Genomic DNA, 21,392 nt, shown 5'->3' with positions numbered 1-21,392 from the left:
AGGTCTTCATGACAGTCCCTCCCATCACAGGCCCAGAGGTCTAAGAGGAAAAAGTGGTTTCATGGGCTGGGCCCAGGGTCCCTGTGCTGTGTGCAGCCTAGGGACTTGGTGCCCTGTATCCTAACTACTCCAGCCATGGCTGTAAGGGGCCAATGTAAAGCTCAGGCCATGGCTTTAGAGGGTATAAGCCCCAAGACTTGGCAGCTTCCATGTGGTGTTGAGACTGCGAGTGCACAGAAGTCAGTAATTGGGGTTTGGGAACCTCCGCCTAGATTTCAGAGGATGTATGGAAATGCCTTGCTGCAGGGGCAAGGCCCTCATGGAGAACCTCTGCTAGGGCAGTGCAGAAGGGAAATGTGGTGTCAGAGCCCTCACACAGAGTCCCTACTGGGGCATTACCTAGTGGAGGTGTGAGAAGAGGGCCACTGTCCTCTAGACCCCAGAATGGTAGATCCACCGACAACTTGCACCATGTGCCTGGAAAAGCCGCAGACACGAAATGCAAGCCTGTGAAAACAGCCAGGAGGGAAGCTGTACCGTGCAAAGCCACAGGGGTGGAGCTGCCTAAGACCATGGGAACCCATCTTTTGCATCAGCGTGACCTGGATGTGAGACCTGGAGTCAAAGGAGATCATTTTGGAGCTTTAAGATTTGACTGCCCACTGGATTTCAGACTTACATGGGGCCTGTAGCCCCTTTGTTTTGACCAGTTTCTCCCATTTGGAATGGCTGTATTTATCCAATGCCTATATCCCCACTGTATCCTGGAAGTAACCAACTTGCTTTTGATTTTACGGGCTTATTGGTGGAAGGGACTTGACTTATCTTGGATGAGACTTTGGACTGTGGACTTTTAAGTTAATGCTGCAATGAGTTAAGAATTTGAGGGACTGTTGGGAAGGCATTGGTTTTGAAATATGAGGACATGAAATTTGGGAGGGGCCAGGGGCAGAACAATATAGATTGGCTGTGTCCCTACCCAAATCTCATCATGTATTGTAACTCCCACAATTCCCACTTATCATGGGAGGAACCTGGTGGGAGGTAATTGAATCATGGGAGTGGGTCTTTCCCATGCTGTTCTCATGATAGTGAATAAGTTTCACGATATCTGATGGTTTTAAAAATGGGAGTTTCCCTGCACAAGCTCTCTCTCTTTTTGCCTGCTGCCATCCATGTAAGACATGACTTGTTCTTCCTCGCCTTCCACCATGATTGTGATGCCTCCCCAGCCACGTGGAACTGTAAGTCCATTAAACATCTTTCTTTTGTAAATTGCCCAGTCTTGGGTATATCTTTATCAGCAGTGTCAAAACGGACTATATACACATAGTATTCCATGGTGTATATGTACCACATTTTTTTTATTCAGTCTGTCATTGATGGGTATTTAGGTTGATTCCATGTCTTTGCTATTGTGCGCTGTGCTGCAATGAACATTCATGAGCCTGCATCTACATGTCTTCTCTGTTTATGTGTGCAATCCATTGTCCCACTGAACATCACTTACAATATATGAGTTGATAGAGAAAAAATATTAAGAATTTTAAGGTGGTGATAACAAAATTAAATCAAGCCAGGGCCTTTCTTAGTGGGGGACCTTGTGTGACTGCACAGGTTCACTACCTTGAAGCTGGGTCTGTGGTCACACACAGAGGGGAAGCCTGACTCTGAATACTGTTATCCAGAGACACAAATAAAGCTACTAGCTACAGAACAATGTAGAGTAACATGCTTAATGGGGACTCATATTGGGCCTCTCTCCTCCAGGGTCTGCTATACATAACTGATAGTTTTTCTAATTATGTGTCTGGAATCAGTGTCTATCTGTCCTAACTTCTACTAATTATTAGGACTTCCACTAATTATATTATAATTATTGTTGTTTGGTAGGGGTACAGCATGGATTCAATTAATTGTCCCTTTATTCGTGGGCTATGTAGTTTCCTATTAGTGACTGTAGTTGTGTTTTAGTTAAATAAAGGAATATGTCCTATCAATGTTCAGTAAGAGCTTTAGCCAACTCTGTCAACTTTTTCCTCCTCACTTTGGAGGGAGTTCGTAAGCTTTGACTTCAGCCTCATGCAGAAGTCAGTTCTGAAAGCCTTCCTCCTCCTCCTCCTTCTTCTTCCTCTTCCTCCTCTCCTTCTTCTTTTTGACAGGGTCTTGCTCTGTCACCCAGGCTGGAGTGCAGCTCACTGCAGCCTCAACCTCCCAGGCTCAAATGATGCTCCCACCTCAATCTCCTGAGCAGCTGGGACTACAGGTGTGTGCCATCTCATCTGGCTATTTAATTTTTTTTTTTGTAAAGACAGTGTCTCCTTATGTTGCCAAGGCTTGTCTTGAACCCTTGGGCTTGAGAGATCCTCCCTCCTTGGCCTCCCAAAGTGCTGGGGTTACAGGTATGAGCCATCATGACTGGCCTGAAAGCCTTGTTACCTTCTAACATAGCACTCCTTACTCTAGTTCTAGAACATGACATGCCAGTTCCCAATGAGCAGGACTGGAAATTCCCCAAATTTAAGCAGCCAGTGACAGCCTCCCTGGTTTGCATTTCTAGCTCAGTAAGGTGAATGCAGGCTCAGGTAGGGACGAGAGGCAGAAATTACAGGAACTCTTGGGTTGAGGACTTCCGGGGTGAGAAATCTGGGGAAAGAAATAGTATGGGAGCAATAGAAGGGTGAAGAATCAGAACAAAGTTTGCAGAAAGGGAATGGTGGTTGAAATGGGGTGTGTGGAGAGGAGGAAGGACTCTCAGAGGTCTAGAGAAAAATGGCCAATTTTATTCGTATGGATATATTACAAAATAAATACCAAACAAGGGTTAAATCTTGTGGTATATTTTAAATGTACACATTTAATAAATTTAATGTTTTTTGTTAACATGGATAATATTGTGCAATGTTAATATTTAGAATAACCTCTAGGTTTGTACAACATAGAAATTTATAGTGCACTATTTGCAGCTATTGGAAATAACACACAAGGTTAAAGTTATACGGTAAATGTAGTTTTAAAACTTTATAATTGTGGTGAGACACACATAACATTAATTTACCATCTTAACTATTTTTATCCTTTTTTCCCTTTTTTTCAGAGGTGGAATCTCACTCTGTCGCCCAGGCCAGAGTGCAGTGGCAAGATCTTGGCTCACTGCAACCTCTGCCTCTCGAGCTGAAGTGATCCTCCTGCATCAGCCACCCAAGTAGCTGGGATTACAGGTGTGTACCACCACACCTGGCTAATTTTTGTATTTTTAGTAGAGATGGGGTTTCACCATGTTGGCCAGGCTGGTCTCAAACTCCTGACCTCAAGTGATCCGCCCACCTTAGCCTCTCAAATTGCTGGGATTACAGGCATGAGCCACTGCACCTGGCCTGTTTTTCCTTTTAGCTCAACAGTTTTTGCTTTACATATTTTGCAGCTCTGTTGTTTGGTGCATATACTTTGGGATTGTCATGTCATGATGAACTGAGACTTTTAACATTATGTAATATCCTTCTTTGTCTTGGGTAAATCTTTGGGGTCTGAAATGAATTTTATTTCATACCCTGTCTATATGTTTACTATTATTTATATGTTAATATGTATTTAACATAAAATATATACTGATTATATGTAATGACATATTACATATATATTGCTAATATATTTGAGTGTATGTAGTGTCTCTCTATATACTCTAATACTAATTATTTATTTATATGTTAATATGTATTTAATTTAACCTAAAATATATACTAATTATATGTAATGACATATTACATACATATTGCTAATATATTTGTGTGTATGTGATGTCTCTGTATATACTTGGATACTAATGTAGCCACTACTGCTTTCTTTTGCTTAATGTTTGCATGATATTACTTTTCTATCCTTCTACTTTCAATGACTCTACCATTATATTTAAAGTGAGTTTCTTGTAGATATCATATAGTTAGATCATGTTTTTTAACCAACTCTGCCAGTTTCTGTTTTTTAATTGGTACATTTATACCATTTAAATTTAATATAACTATTGCTACTTTAAACTCAAATCTGCCAACTTATTCTTCCCCTCTTTTATTTCTGTTTTCCTTTTCCTCTCCTATTTTCCTATAGATTATTTCAACATTTTTTAGAATTTCATTTTGATTTATACACAGTGTTTGTGAGTGTATCCCTTTGGGTAGCTGTTTTAGTTATTGCTCTAGGTATTACATTACATATATGCATCTACCTGTCTTATCATATTATCGCAGGCTACTGGTGTCTCTACTTTATCGGTTTGAGTGGAGTATAGAAACCTTACCTTTCTTTATGTTCTTTTACACTTCTTCATTACAATATATTTATCTTAAATATTTCCTCTATGTACATTTAGAACTAATTCAGACAGTATTGTAATTATTGCTTCAATTGTTCAGCATAATTTGGAAGACTCAAGAGCAGAAGAAAATTCCATTTATCCATATTTTTGCTTACTATATTTTTTCTTCCTTTATTATGTTCCAAGATTCCTTTTTCTAAAAAAATTATTCTCTTTTCATTTAGAGAACTTCCTTATAGCATTCTTTTTGGGTATGGCAACTACTAATACATTCTCTTAGTTTTTCTTCATGTAAGAAAGTCTTGATTTCTCCTTTATTCCTAAAGGATAATTTTGCTGGATATAGAATTGTGGGTTAACAATTGTTTTCTTTCAGCACGCTGCTTCCTTCTGACCTGCATGGTTTCGCATGAGAAACCATTGTCATTCTGTTGGGAGAAAAGCTGAGTGTTGGGAGAGAAGCTGAGGCAGGGCTTGCATGTCTGCTGGACTTGCTGGCTCCTTGCTTCTAGCACTCCCATTATCTCAAGCAGTCATTCTCATTCACTTGATATGCTGTTTCCTTTCAACCCCCACATCCTCACTACCTGTTTCTTTGAGCACCAATAAATAGCGTGGGCTCCCAGAGCTCAGGGCCTTTGCAGCCTCCACACTCGCGGTGGTGCACTGGTCCCACTTTCTCTCTCAAACTACCTTTTTCTCATTCCTCTGACCCCACTGGACTTCATCGCCCCTACAACCTGATGTTGGGTCTCATCACCCCAACATTCCTGGCTGCCCAACGTGGGATGATAAAGACCCCAGTGAAGGAATGCTAGAGCATGTGAAAGCAGAGGACACATTGTCAAAGGACACCGGAGGCTGTCTAAAAGAAGCTCGGCGGGAAAGCTGAGCTCTTGGAAGAACCAGGGTAACAATGGGACAAAGTGAAAGCAGACATTCTGCTTATTTAAATTTCTTAAGGCATTTATTATAAAGAGGGGGAGTGAAAGTTAGTACTCAGAATTTGTCACTCTTTAGTACAGTAAAGCAGTTTTGCCCATGGTTTCGTGAACAAGGGACTATGGAGTTGGATGAATGGGAGAGAATTCGAAGAGATTTTAAAAAGGCGTATAAAGAGGGAGCAGAAATTCCAGTTTCCGTTTGGTCATTGTGGGCACTAATAAAGGCAGCTCTTGAGCCATTTCAAACAGATGATGAGGCAGATTCAGATGACGAAGAGGAGGACGAGTGTAAAAAACTAGCTTCAGTTTTGAGTGTGAGGAACAGCTACCAGAGGAGATTGAAGAAAAGAAAGGAAAACTAAAAAAAAGTATGTTTTACTAGCCCGTCGGCTCCACCTGCTGAATTAAGTGAATGGCCACCTCCTCTTTCTCCCGTTAATGGGTGACAAAATAAATTAGCTGAAAAACTTGCTGCTCCTGTAGTTGCAACATTAAAACCTGGAGCAATTGGTGGTGCTATACAAAATTCTATTCAAAAACTAGAGCCGAGGGAGACCTTGAAGCATGGCAATTTCCCATTATTATAATCCAGCAGGGAGGACAGAATATAGCTAATTGGGTCGCTTTTCCTTTTAAGTTACTAAAGGAATTTAAGCAAGCCATTAGTCAATACAGACCAAACTCTCCTTTTGTGCAAACTTTATTTAAAAATATGGCTCTTGATAATACATTAATACCATATGATTGGGATACTTTGACAAAATCTGTTCTCACTCCATCTCAGTACTTGCAGTTTAAAACCTGGAGGGCTGAGGAAGCACAAACTCAGGCAAGGGAAAACACACAAGCACAGCCACCTGTGCCTGTTTCCTTTGAACAGTTAATGGGAGTTGGCCCTAATTGGGGTCGATTAGAGAATCAAGCAGTAATGGAGGATGTTGCCATTGTTCAGCTGCGCTTTGTGTGCTTACAGGCATGGGAAAGGATAAATGTTACAGGAGAAAAATATCCTTCTTTCAGTTCTGTCCGACAAGGACCTAAAGAACCATATATTGATTTTATTGCTCAGCTCCAAGAGGCTGTATATAAAGCCATAACTGATAAAACGGCTCAGGATGTTGTAATATAGCTTCTTGCATACGATAATGCTAATGCAGACTGTCAAACTGCTATTAGACCCCTGAGAGGGAGGGCTCATTTAGCTGAATATATTAAGGCTTGCGATGGCATTGGAGGTAACTTACATAAGGCTACTCTTTTAGCTCAGGCTGTGGCTGAATAATGAGTAGGAAAGAATATGCCCCGTTTCTCAGGCTCTTGCTTTAATTGTGGGCAATTTGGACACACAAGAAAGGAAAGTAGAAAAGGAAATCAAAAGACAGAAAGTATTAACATCAATCAACAGAAACGTCCCAGTGTATGTCCCTGATGTAAGAAAGGCAATCACTGGGCAAGTCAGTGTCATTCTAAATTTAGCAAAGATGGGCAACCTCTTTCGGGAAATGGGAAGGGGGCCCCGTCTTGAGCCCCTCAACAAACTGAGGCATACTTGGCACAGCCAGTGCCCTTACAAATGTACAACAATTGTCCCCTGCCTCAGCAGGCAGTGCTGCTGTAGACCTCTACAGCACAATTCCTGTCTCCTTTCTTCCTGGGGAGCCACCAGAGAAGGTCCCCATGGGAGTTTGGGGACCCTTACTCTCAGGAACAGTTGGTCTATTACTTGGAAGGTCTAGACTAAATTTAAAAGGTGTTACTGTACATATGGGAATAACTGACTCTGATTATACTGGAGAAATTGAATTAGTTATTAGTTCCTCGACTCTGTGGTCTGCCTCCCAAGGAGAAAGAATTGCTCAGTTGTTGCTGTTACCTTACATAAAACTAGGAAGGAGCACAGTGAAAAGAACAGGAGGTTTTGGTAATACTAATCCAGCAGGAAAGGCTGTGTATTGGGTTAATCAAGTGTCTGATAAAAGATCTGTTTGCACAGTAACTATTCAGGGAAAAGATTTTGAAGGACTTGTAGATACTGGAGCTGATGTCGCTATTATTACTATAAATCAATGACCCCGGCACTGGCCTAAGCAAAAGGCATCCATTGCTATTGTTGGAGTAGGAGCTGCCTTGGAAGCTTTTCAGAGTTCTTTGATTTTACCATGTCAAGGGCCAGATGGTCAGGAAGGGACAATTCAGCCTGTCATTATACCTATTCCTGTCACTTTATGGGGTAGAGACTTATTGCAACAATGGGATGCTGAAATATCTATTCCTATGGTTCAATATAGTAATAATAGTAGACAAATGATGAAAAATATGGGATATCGCCTGGGAGAAGGACTAGGAAAAGATAAAAATGGCCAATCAGAAACTTTAGAATTAAAAGGGCAAACAGATTGGACCAAATTGAGGTGTCAATTTTAGGAGTGGCATTGTTGATCCTCCAGCTCCCATTCCTCTTGTTTGGCTAACTGCCAGACTGGTTTGGGTGGAGCAATGGCCACTGAAACAGGAAAAACTGGAGGCTTTAAAAGAACTGGTGCAGGAACCATTGCAAAAGGGACATATAGAGCCTACTTTCTCCCTTGGAATTCTCCTGTATTTGTCATTAAGAAAAAATCAGGGAAATGGAGAATGTTAACAGATTTAAGGGCTGTTAATGTTGTGACTCAACCCATGGGCATCCTACAACTGGGGCTGCCCTCCCCAACAATGATCCCAAAATACTGTCCTCTCATAGTGATAGATCTAAAGGATTGATTTTTTTTTAAATCATTCCTTTAGCTGCCCAAGAGTATGAAAAATTTGCTTTTACTGTTCCCACCATAAATAATTATCAATGGACAGATACCATTGGAAAGTACTACCACAAGGCATGCTAAATAGCCTGACTATTTGTCAAACTTACATTGGGAAAGCTATTCAGCCAGTTAGAGAACAGTTCAAAAAATGTTACATTATCCATTACATGGATGATATTCTGTGTGCAGCTGAAACTAGGGAAGAATTGATGTTGTGCTACAAACAGTTAGAAAAGGCTGTAAATGCAGCAGGGTTAATTATAGCCCCTGATAAAATCCAAACTTCGATTCCCTTTCAATATCTAGGAATGAAGGTAGAGCAAAGTGCTATTAAACCTCAAAAGGTTCAATTTCGAAGAGATAATTTAGAAACCTTAAATGATTTCCAAAAATTATTAGGGTACATTAATTGGATTCATCCAACTTTAGGCATTCCTACCTATGCTATGTCTCACCTCTTTTCTACTTTACAAGGTGATTCTAACCTCAATAGTAAACACTCCCTGTCCAAAGAAGCATTGAAGGAACTTCAATCAATTGAGGAAAAAATTCAGCAAGCACAAGTAGAACGGATTAACCTGATAACAGCCACTACAGTTTTTAGTTTTTCCTAATAAGCATTTGCCTACAGGAGTTATAGTTCAACAGGATGATCTGGTTGAGTGGCTTTTTCTACCTCACAATACAACCAAAATGCTCACTCTATACTTAGATCAAATTGCTGTGTTAGTAGGACAAGCGAGGCTGCGCACAACAAAGCTAATGGGATATGATCCAAATCAGATTATTGTTCCATTAACTAAACAACAAATTCAACAAGCCTATATTAATTCCAAGAATGGCAAGTTAATTTGGCCAGTTCTGTTGCCATTCTTGATAATCATTATCCTAAGTATAAAATCTTCCAGTTTCTAAAATTAAGATCCTGGATATTGCCTTCTATTACTCAAAAAGCCCCTATTGAAGGGGCCATTACTGTTTTTACTGATGGATCTGGTAATGGAAAAGCCTCATTTGCAGGACCTCAACAGCAAGTTTTTCAAACTGACTTTGCTTCTGCTCAAAGGGCTGAACTTATGGCTGTGATAACAGTGTTAAAAACTTTTAAACAGCCAGTAAACATTGCTTCTGATTCAGCCTATGTAGTACAAGCCATGCAAAATATTGAATGTGCCTTAATTTGAAATGTGACTGATGAACAACTTAATCTTTTATTTCATTCTTTACAGCAAGCACTACAACAAAGGCATTCACCTTTCTATATCACTCATATGAGAGCACATACTAACCTCCCTGGCCCTTTAAACTTAATAAAAGGGTAGATGCATTCATGTCTACAGCCTTTGCTGAGGCAGAAACATTTCATTCTTTAACCCATCTTAATGCTGTAAGCCTTAGAAAAAGATATGGTCTGTCATGGAAACAAGCTAAAGAAATTGTGTAACACTGTTCTGCCTGCCAAGCCCTGCATCTGCCACATCAAGGAACAGGAGTTAACCCTAGAAGTTTATCTCCAAATTCCATCTGGCAGATGGATGTAACACATATTCCTGCTTTTGGAAAATTGTCCTTTGTTCATGTTTCAGTACATACCTATTTACATTTTATGTGGGCCACATGTCAAACAGGGGAAGCCACAGCTCATGTTAAAAGACATCTTTTATCTTACTTTTCGGTTATGGGAATCCCAGGAAAAATCAAAACTGTTAACAGCCCAGGATACTGTAGTAAAGCCATGGATACATTTTTTTCAACAATGGAATATTATCCATACTGTGGGTATTCCATATAACTTACAAGGACAAGCAATAGTGGAAAGAGCTAATCGTACTTTAAAAACTCAAATACAAAACAAAAGGGAGGGGACCAAGAATATAAGACACCACATATGCAACTGCATTTAGCTTTATTAACATTAAATTTTTTAAATTTACATAAAGATCAACCCATGACTGCAGCTGAACAACACCTGACAGGACAAAAGGAAAATAAAAAGTCTGGACAAGATATATGGTGGAGGGATGTACATACATAGAGCTGGGAAAAAGGAAAGATAATTTTATGGGGAAGAGGATTTGCTTGTCTCTCTCCAGGTGACAATCAGGTGCCTGTGTGGGTGCTCACCAAACATCTGAAGATCTATCATGAGCCACAGCATCTAGTGGACCCACCTGTACAGTGCAAATTGAAGGTTTAAGGATTGCTTTTAGGCCTTGATTTGCTTTCTCTGTGCCTTCTGTTAGACGGGGCCTGCTTCTCATTATCAATGGTAAGTTTTACCCCACGGTAATTAACTAAAGAGGCAGAAGCTGAGTTACAAATGCTTCAGCAATGGCATGCCTCCTGGCTACAGCCACAAAAGATTTTGCTTCTGTTTCAGTAGATTTACTAACATGGGGGTGAGGGCATGCTTGTGGTTTTGCAGGAGATGAACAAACTGTGCAGGTGCCCTCAAGATGTGTATGACCACAGAACAGGAGAGTGAAAGGACCCATGGATCCCAATCATGGACCGGGTTCCCCCAGTATGAGCCATGCTGTGAGAAACTGAGAGGTGACAATGTGCTAGCAGCCCTCGCTGGCTCTCAGTGCCTCCTCGGCCTTGGCGTCCACTCTGGCCGTGCTGGAGGAGCCCTTCAGCCCGCCACTGCATGATGAAGGCCTCTCTCTGGGGCTGGCTGAGGCTGGAGCCGGCTCCCTCTGCTTGCTGGCAAGTGTGAAGAGAGAGGCGTGGGCGGGAGCTGGGGCTGCAGGCAGCACTCGGGGCGGGCGCGGGTTCCAGGTGAGCACGGGCTCCGCAAGCCCCGCACTCGGCATGGCCGGCCAGTGCCTTCTGGGCTTGATTGGAGGCTGAATCCCCTGTGTGGACCACCATTCCCTCTTTGTGGGATCATTGGCCATGATAGCAGGTCTGTCTCTTTCTCACTTCCCCTCTTTTCCTCTTGATTGTCTGGGAGGAGCTCCCTCTGGGCTGCTGGAGTGCCCGGGCTAGGTGCTGCAAAGTCCTGCGGCCAGTGTCAGTGAGAGGTGAAGCTGGCTGGGCTTCTGGGACCGGTGGGGACTTGGAGAACTTTTCTGTCTAGCTAAAGGATTGTAAATGCACCAATCAGCACTCTGGTGTGTTTACAAACCTTTAGCTAGACACAGAGTGCTGCTGATTGGTGCATTTACAAACCTTTAGCTAGACACAATCAGCACTCTGTAAAATGGACCAATCAGCAGGATGTGGGTGGGGCCAGATAAGGGAATAAAAGCAGGCCACCCTAGCCAGCAGTGGCAACCAGTTTGGGTTCCTTTCCATGCTGTGGAAGCTTTGTTCTTTTGCTCTTTGCAATAAATCTTGCTGCTGCTCACTCTTTGGGTCCACACTGCCTTTATGAGCTGTAACATGGTGAAGGTCTGCAGCTTCACTCCTGAGGTCAGCGAGACCACGAATCCACCAGGAGGAACGAATAACTCCAGACGCACAACCTTTAAGAGCTGTAACACTCACTGTGAAGGTCTGCAGTTTCACTCCTGAAGTCAGTGAGACCACGAACCCACCAGTAGGAAGAGACTCTGGACACGTCTGAACACTAGAAGGAATAAACGCTGGACACATCATCTTTAAGAGCTGCAACACTCACTGCGAGGGTCCGCGGCTTCATTCTTGAAGTTGGCAAGACCAAGAACCCACAAATTCCGGACACAGAACTGTTGGAGTGCCAGGATTTTACCTATAGATGCTTAACGGACCAATACTTTCTGACTGAACTCCTCTCTACCCTGAAAGCAAGAGACCCTAATAGGTAGGCAGGAGTATCATCGCCCCTATTCAGCATGAAGAAGTTACAGAAGACAGACCGTCATCCTTCTGCAACCCTTAGGATTAAGGGTCCTCTTGTAAAAGGGAAAAGGGAGATATGTAGGAAGCATTCAAACCAGAGTGACTCCATTTTGAATAAGGGCTAAGAAAAATGAAGCTGGATCATCAACCAGCAATTAAGGGCTGCACAGCCTGCAATTGCCTTGCTCAATTAATTTAAGAAAGAGGCCACCTTATGCTAATAATGATAGCTGTGACAGTTTTTACGTAAAAGAGAAGGGGGGCATGTTGGGAGGAAAGCTGAGTGTTGGGAGAGAAGCTGAGGCAGGGCTTGCATGTCTGCTAGACTTGCTGGCTCCTTGCTTCTAGCACTGCCATATCTCAAGCAGCCATATGTTTCTCATTCACTTGATACATTGTTTCCTTTCAACCCCCACATCCTCACCACCTGTTTCTTTGAGCGCCAATAAATAGCGTAGGCTCCCAAAGCTCCCGGCCTTTGCAGCCTCCACACTCGTGATGGCCCCCTGCTCCCACTTTCTCTCTCAAACTGTCTTTTTCTCATTCCTTTGACTCCACTGGACTTCATCGCCCCCATGACCTGGTGTTGGGTCTGATCACCCCAACACATTCAAATTATATTTCCCCTATGTATAAGACGTCTTTTCTGCCTTGCTGCTTTCAATATTTTTTTCTTTGCTATCAGTTTTCAGAAATTTAACTATGATGTGTCTCAGTGTGAAATTCTTTGAATGTATCCTGTTTGAGGCTCACTCACTTCTTGAATCTGTAGGCTTGCATGTTTTGCCAAATTTGGGAAGTTTTCAACCTGCCCTCTTTCTCCTTTCCTTCTTGAACCCTGACGTGACTGTTATATTTTTTGTTACAGTCCCATAAACTTCTGTTCATTTTTTCCCCATCTATGTTCTCTCTCTTGTTCAAATTAGGTAATTTTCATTATTCTAGGTTGCTGATATTTTCTCTTCTATCCTCTCTATTCTGCTGTTGAGCTTATCCATTTAATTTTAAAATTTCAACTGTTGTATTTTTCAGTTCCAAGTTTTCTATTTGGTTCTTCTTTATATTTTCTGTTTCTTTGCTAAAATTTCCTGCTTTTTAATTTGTTTCAAGTGTGTTCATAATTGCTTGCAGAAACCATTTATTTATTTATTTTATTTGTGAGATGGAGTATCAGCCTGTCACCCAGGCTGGTGGGCAGTGGCATGATCTCAGCTCACTGCAACCTCTGCCTCCTGGGTTCAAGCAGTTCTGCCTCAGCCACCAGGATACAGGGCTTCTCCATGTTGGCCAGGCTGGTCTTGAACTCCTGGCCCCAAGTGATTTGTCCTCCTTGGCCTCCCAAAGTGCTGGGATTACAGGCATGGCCACTGTACCTGGCCTTGTCAGATAATTCTAATATTTCTATCATCTTGGTGTTGGCATCTATTGATTTTATTTTTAATTCAGCTTGAAATATTCCTGGTTCTTGGTATAAGGGGTAACTTTTTATTGAAATTGAACATTTTTGGTATTATGTTATGAGACTCTGGATCTTATTTAAACTCTGTTTTAGGTGGCTTCCTCTGACACCACTCTGACAAGGGAAGAGGGGCACTGCCTCATTACTACCAGGTGGATTGTAAGAGTCCTGGCTCCCCACTTGGTCTCTCTTGACACTCATGAGGATTTCCTCCTTGCTAATGCTGGGTGGAGGTGGGAGTTCCAGTTCCCACCTAGGCCTCCACTCATACCTAACTGTCTCCGCTCCACATGGTCTCCGATGTCATAATGGTGGGGGATAACCTGATTACCAATGGGCAGTGTTAAAGGTCCTGACTCTCCTCTAAGCCTCCTCTGACACCATCCTAGCCCATCCTAGCCAGGAAGAGGAGGGGCACCTTGTTATTGACAGGCTCCCATTGCAGTCTCTGTTTCTACCTTTGGTGGGTAAGCTGTCATTATCATCCACCAGAAATGAAAGTCTTGGTTCCCTACTCTGTCCCCTTTGATGTCAACCTGGAGAGCTATTGGGACACCCTGTTACAGCCTGGAGAGAGGATAGAAGTCTGGGCTTTCCACTTGGCCTTTGGTATCAGGAGAAGGGATAGGGCCACAGTCTTTTCTATGGTGTTTGCCTGCAGATAATTAAAAGTTTTCTGTCTTACTAGGCTGCCCCTTTCCTAGGTCTTTAGATGGAGAGAGCAGTGTTTTGTTAGGGCTTTTTATGTCTGTACCCATTGTTGTTTCTTAGTTGTCAGCTTCTTCAGCTTGAAGCCTGACATATATAAGGCAAAAAGAATACCCAAAGACCTTAGCATCATGTCATTTCTTGGACCCCAAGTTCCCTAACCCCTCTGTCTAATTTTCTCCTCCTTTCATAGCCTTATATATATTTTAATGTAATATATATAAAACAAGTATATCTACCTATCTTTCTGGAAGCTGACTGAATTTATTTTTAATCTGACCTGAAAATCTCCATTTTGAAGTTACTTTATATTTATTATATTTACTGACATATTTGGATATATTTTCACTATGTTATTGTATGTTATTTGTTCTACTTTTTCCCCATTTCCTTTTTTTCTTCCTTTGGGTCTATATTTGGCTTGATTAAGGCTGTTTTGTTTTAATTTTTTTTTTTTTTTTGAGACGGAGTCTTGCTCTGCCGCCCAGGCTGGAGTGCAGTGGCCGGATCTCAGCTCACTGCAAGCTCCGCCTCCCGGGTTCACGCCATTCTCCGGCCTCAGCCTCCCGAGTAGCTGGGACTACAGGCGCCCGCCACCGCGCCCAGCTAGTTTTTTGTATTTTTTTAGTAGAGACGGGGTTTCACCGTGTTAGCCAGGATGGTCTCGATCTCCCGACCTCGTGATCCGCCCGTCTCGGCCTCCCAAAGTGCTGGGATTACAGGCTTGAGCCACCGCGCCCGGCCTGTTTTAATTTTTAAACATTTTTTCTTTTACTATTACTCTTAAGTTTTTTTTTTTTTTTGTTTTTTTTTGTTTTTTTTTTGAGACGGAGTCTTTGCTCTGTCACCCAGGCTGGGGTGCAGTGGCGCGAACTCGGCTCACTACAAGCTCCGCCTCCTGGGTTTACGCCATTCTCCAACTTCAGCCTCCCGAGTAGCTGGGACTACAGGCGCCCGCCACCTCGCCCGGCTAGTTTTTTTTGTACTTTTAGTAGAGACGGGGTTTCACCGTGTTAGCCAGGATGGTCTCGATCTCCTGACCTTGTGATCCGCCCGTCTCGGCCTCCCATATTTGACTGAATACAGTCTGTTTGCTAATGAAATAAACATCTCTACTCTTCTAAAACAAAATGAGAACCTTAGAATGCATTAACTCCACTCAATCTCCTCACATTTTATTTGTTGTTGCTGTTCAATATTGTACCTCCTCCTTATCCAAATTATACATCGTTATTACTGTTTCATACAGTCGATAATTGTTTGGCTTTAACCACATTTTCTAATTTCTTTATAAGCAATTTCTTCTTGAATCTTAGTCCTGCCGTTGGAGTTCATTTTTCTTTCTGAAGTATATTCATTAGAATTTCTTTTGGTGAGGGTCTATTGATGAAACTTTTAGTTTTCATTTGTCTGAAAATGTCTATTTTGCCCTTGTTCTTGATAGATCGTTTTGCTATGCTTCACAATTCTAAGTTGACAATTACTTTCAGCACTTTGAAGATACTATTTTATTGTCTTGTGTATTTTATTGTTGCTGTGGAGATGCATGCTGTCAGTTTGTTTTTCCTTTTTAGATAATCTATCTTTTCTCTCTGGTTGCTTTAAATTATTATTATTTTATTTAACAGTGATGTGTTTAGATGTGGAATTTCTTTCTTTTAAAAATTCTATTAGAGGATTTATGTTTTCTGAATTTGGAGATTTATAGCTTTTATAATTCTGAAAATTCTCTGCTAATAGCTCTTTGAATATTGATTACTGGCAAGTGCAAAAACACTCAGAGCTGTTGAAGCATTAGCATCCATTACAGTTATGCTCTCTTCTTCTTTTTCATTTTTTGATCTCTGGAGCTTTCCTCTTCTCTCTTGCTGGCTGTTATCTTATACATCAAAAAGATTAAAAATAAACCTACAGAATTTGTAGGTATTTTCTAGCAGAAGATTTTTCAGGAGATCTAGTGCTCCATATTACCTGAAATGGAAGTCCAAAGGTATTCTCATCCTTTCATTTGTCTCTGAGACTGTGTATGTATGACATTATTGTACATAACATTTGAGCATTAAGTCTAAGATAACATTAAGAGTTACAGTTTAAGTCTCATTGAGGTTATTAAGCTGGTAGCAACTGGCACCTGTTCCCTTGAAGATAAACCCAGGGTGAGGGCTGGAGAGAGGTAGTAAGGAGTCAAGTGAGCAGAGTTTGCTTACTCTTTAGTTTTTCAATCTCTTATTCATTTCCTGACATTTGCTAGCTGTGTGTTGGACACATTTCTTGAAGTCTTTCAACCTTAGTTTCATCATCTGTCTAATGAAGACAATAGCACAATTTTGTAGGGCTGCTATAGAATTAAATGAGATGGCATGTGTAAAATGCTTGGTTCAGTGGCCAGCTCAAAAAAGATGTTGAAGGAATGTTAGTTCCTCCCTTTCCCTTAGTAGCATTCGCGCCCCCTCCCCACTTTTTTTTTTTGCCTGTCTTCATTTGCTAGCCAGCATTTAGACAAAATTGAACTAGGATTAGGTGGAAGAGATACTAGGTAGTGGAAGGAAACGTAGCGGTTGATGAAAAGAGCTAGACGAGGAGAGCCCCCGTAATATAGGAAAGAAAAGAGGAACGTTGATTTCCAGACCCATGAGGCAACTATTCACTGGTAATTTGGGGGCACGTAATCAAAGACCACCTTCCTTTGTGTCACCTGAAATAGGCTGGCCATTCTTCTGTTTTTCAGCAATATCTCAATCTCATACAATTTTAGTTTATATACAATTCTTTAAAAGCAGGACTCAAAGGGAAAAAGGAGAGGATGGGAATGAAGAGTCCAGACCTAATTCATAACTAAGAGAAAATAGGATATCATTCCCACTGCTTAGAATTAATGGCATATAGATTTGATGACATAAAAAATGTTTCTGGAATTTCTTTAACTGGAAAAATATGTTTTCAGAGGAATAACTTGTTATCTGCACACTATTGGCTTTTGTTTTAGATCAAAAGGCCCAAATCTATGTTAACAGGCAGTTTAAATGAAAACAAGATATACATCTATTTAGTGTAGTATATGCTACAGTATTAAGATTAATACAAAGGATTAAAAGTAGAATTTCCAAGAACTAAAAATAGAACACCATTTGATGCGGCAATCACACTACTGAGTGTGATCTACCCAAAGGAACAAAAATCCTTGTATCAAAAAGACACCTGCACATATATGCTTATCACAGCACAATTCACAATAGCAAAGTCATGGAATCAACCAAAGTGGTTATGAACAGAGGTTTAGATAAAGAAAATGTGTGTGTGTGCCCACGCATGCACGCGCATGTATGTGGTGTATATATACATATAAATACACATTTATGTGTATATATGGGGTATTTATACATATACATGCTCAAATATCATGGAATACTATGCAGCCATAAAAATGAGTGAAATCATGTCCTTTGCATCAACATGAATGGAGCTGGAGGCCATTATCCTAAGTGAAATAACTCAGAAACAGAAAATCAAATACTGCATGCTGTGACTTATAAGTGGGAGCTAAACAAATGGGCACACATGGACACAAAAGATGGAAATAACAGACACTGAGGACTCCAAAAGGAGAAAAGTTGGGAAGGGATGAGGGTTGAAAAATGACCTCTTGGGTACAATGTTCATTATTTGGGTGATGGGTCCACTAGAAGCCCAAACCTCACCATGATGCATTATATCCATATAACAAATAACAAACCTGCACATTTACCCTCTGAATCTATAATTTAAAAAATAAAATGTTAACATCAAAAAAAAAGAAAAGTAGAATTTCCATCTCAATTCTTAATTTACGAGTTTCAGAGTGATAGAGTTAGATTTTATAGTAATTTATATACACTTGCTTCATGGTTTAATTTTACCCATATATTACTGATCCTAATTCAAATGCCAGAGTCTTAGATTAAGAACCCAGAGAGGACTTAAATTATGGGGCTTTTGCTGTTTTTCACTTGCCTGATTTACCAATTGCAGTAAAGCATGAATTATAGCCTTGCTAGTCTCTGGAAGACCATGACTAATACTGGAAATAATAATTGTTGCCGCCCTTAAATCAGAAGAAACAGCATAAAAGCAGTAACTGATTTGGGATACGGAAGCTAGATTTATTTCTGTTGGAGTGAGCGTGAAAAATAGGTACTTTGCATATAGTTTAGGGGAAAAGATGTAGGATTGGTTTTGTGATGATCAGTCTACTGTTGTTGTTCAAGAGGGACTCTGAGAGACCATATAGAGAGGAGAGATCATTTTGAAAACTGGGGAGAACAGGGAAAAAAAGGACAGGATCTGTGTGTAATTCAGAGGATGTCAGGATCCAGCTCAATTTGTTAGTATATTTTTATTAGTACATCACTCAAAAAAACAGGATTACTGTTTTAGAATCTTTATTTCTCATATGGCTTCAACTATGAAACAATCTTAAATATCAGTATTAGGTATATTAACATATTTAGTTAGAACTGTGTTCTGGTGAATGTAGTATAGAATGAGGATTATTACAAGCTGTGTGAAAATTTTAAGTAATTTATGTGCAAAAGAGTTGAGTCTGAAGAGCATTGGTCTAATGTGTTCCTAGTAAGTAGGCCTCCAGGCCTTTTCTGCCATGTCCCTCAGTCAAGCCTCAGGAAAATAACCTTTCTCATTTCTCTTTCTAGCCCCTCTCTATAGCAATGCACTCTTTGGTCACTTACCATAAAGGCATCAAATCTACTATATTGAGGGGAGGGTTCAATTATAATCTAATTAAAAGCCATTTACAGATGCAGAGAATCTTGACAGAGTCCAGCCTGAGTAGTTAGATGTCTCTCATTCTATGGTGATTGATCTAGAGAAACTTTGAAATCAAGAAATTTATGTATTTAGTAAGATACAAAGAACAAATTCTTTTTTCTTTTTAAACAAAGTTGTTGCTATAGTTATCTACTTCCCCATTCGTCATCAGCAGAAATGCCAAATTCCTTTCTCAGCATAGTGGTTGAGGTCAGGCTCTGAAATTCGTGATTTCATATCATGTGCTACCAGTTATTAGCTATGTGATCTTGGTCAAATTACTTAGCTTCTCTGTGCCTGTTTTTTCTATAGTATATAGATGATAATGTTTTCTGCTTCATAGGGTTGTCGTCAGCTTTAAATGTGATTAATATAAGTAAACACTTCACACAGTGTCTAGTATTTAGTGAATGCTCAGTAAAAGTTAGCTATTATAACTAACCCTATCTTGGAATGACAAATGACAGCAAGCAGTTAATATCTAACTATAATCAGTACTTTGTCATCTCAACAAACACTATTCTGATGCAATAACATACCTTGATGAAAGCAGCACCTCCATTTAACCATTACGTTAGGAATAGCAGAGGCACAATTTAATTTTACTAATCATTTTTTGGACATTAATCAACGGCCAATCAACTGCATATCTAAACAGACCTACTTTATGTATTATTTTCTCATATTAAAACAAATCCTTTAACAAACCATACAGACTTCAGCTGTTAAAGATATCTGTTCTGCCTTTTTTTTCTTTTTTTGAGATGGGGGTCTCACTCTGTCTGCCAGGATGGAGTGCAGTGGCACGACAGAGACCCAGGGTCTCTCTGTGGTGCCCAGGCTGGTCTTGAACTCCTGGCCTCAAGTGATCCTCCTCCCTCAGCCTCCCAAGTTACTGGGATTACAGATGTGAGCCACCATGCCCAGATTGTTAAAGGGGTCTGAAAAAAAGATGGTAACTCTAAAACAGGAAGAAATACTAGAAATGGTGTAAAACTGAGTTTTCCTAATGAAATTATATGTGAGGCAATATTAGCTAAGTAATCCTATTGCCAGAATAGCTGACATTCTAGTTTTTTTTTTTTTTTTTTTTTTTTTTTTACTTTTAGTCATTCTTTTCTGTGACATTTTGAGTAAAACATGTTATTTATTAGTGTTAATCATGATTCTTTAATATTGAAAATTCTGCTATGTCTGTAAGTGTATATATTTTTTAATACCAAGGACAATTGAGGTGGAAGGACAAGTCAGTGAAAATGAATTCCTTGTTCAGTAAATTCTATTTTATAGTAAACTTTTTAGAAACATAGCAATTGTGTTAAGTTAGGGTTACTGCTGTAAATATTCAATGACAGTGTGTATGATTACAGGGGAAATCGGAAAATATATTCTCCTCCCAACACTTTGACTGCAGCTTGCGTGTTGCAGCTAGAAATAGAGCAAGGGGTTGTTACAGAGAATGCTTCTTCAGTAATTCCTTGTGGCATGCATTTAGCTCTCTGCCCTCACGGTTAGAGACCTCCATCCTTTTGCCAGCTGCTGTGTTCAGTTGTCTGGGTTATTTTGGGTGGCAGTGGGTTGATCCTAGGGGGAAATGATTGCATATCTTTGCATTTTAAAATGTTCTATACAAATGTGTTATGAAAGATTTGGGAACCATGGGGAATTAGTTTTTCTAAACAGTTTGTGTTTGAGTTCTGGGGTATTCACCAGGCTGTAAAATTCAGAAGCCTGCAGAATGTAGTAAAGAAACCAATCCTTTGTTAGTTTCAAATTCCTGCTCTGAGCAGCACAGTGAGAAATGGAATGTTATGGATACTTTGCAGTAAAACATTTGGATCTCCAGACATCCTATGGGGAAAGGGGGAAGAGGGGATGTGAGTGGAATGATAGATGGTACAATCAATTGGATTGGCAGCTTATTAGCCAAAGCAATGGATTGATGTGATCCTGGAGAGAGCTCTAGTCCCATTATCAGGGCTCTGCTTAAGTCTTGTCATGTGTTAAATATTTTAATCAATTATTTGGATGAAACATGGAAAACATGCTTGCCAGATTTAAGGGTGCCATAAAGATGAATACACTGGATCCAGAATCATGATACAAAAAGAGGCTGGCTGACTGGTCCTATGGACCAAAATGATGAAATTTAATAGGGATACAGGAAGGGCCTATATTTAGGAAGGAGGATGTATTTATTGGCTGAATAATTGCTCATATTTATAAACTTCCAATTCTATAATAAGTGATCTAGCCTGAAAATTGACTCTAATATGAAGCTGTTGAATTCTGGGGGTATTTTGATTTGTGGATGTGGAGAAAGTGGTAGAGAGCAATACCTCCAGAGAACCTAAAAAGTGTAGCATAGGGAAAAATTATAACCCTTATTACCTTGAGTTATTTTTAAATAGAAGTTTAATTTTAAGAAACCAAAATTATATGCTCCTTGCCCAAATGTTCCATCAAGAAAACAAGCTTAAATATTTCATTCATGCCAGAGTAAACTTTGAGGTTTCTTTACTCCTGTGTAACCTTGGGCA

At 40.3% G+C, this 21,392-nt stretch overlaps 1 protein-coding gene across 2 annotated transcripts in view; it reads left to right on the top strand.

The window, feature by feature from the left end:
- KLHL13 (kelch like family member 13) overlaps window positions 1–21,392 on the top strand; it is a 424,794-nt gene that overhangs the window by 40,083 nt on the left and 363,319 nt on the right. Inside the window, exon 2 of one of the 2 annotated variants that reach the window (XM_077989505.1) lies at window positions 3,098–3,221. The exons of the other annotated variant lie outside the window; for it this stretch is intronic. The gene's annotated coding sequence lies outside the window, so the exon portion shown is untranslated. The remainder of the gene's footprint in view (window positions 1–3,097; window positions 3,222–21,392) is intronic. 2 annotated transcript variants of the gene reach the window in all.

The sequence above is a fragment of the Macaca mulatta genome, chromosome X (assembly GCF_049350105.2).
Source record: "Macaca mulatta isolate MMU2019108-1 chromosome X, T2T-MMU8v2.0, whole genome shotgun sequence".
Lineage (NCBI taxonomy): Eukaryota > Metazoa > Chordata > Mammalia > Primates > Cercopithecidae > Macaca > Macaca mulatta.
This window is presented reverse-complemented; position numbering and strand designations above follow the sequence as displayed.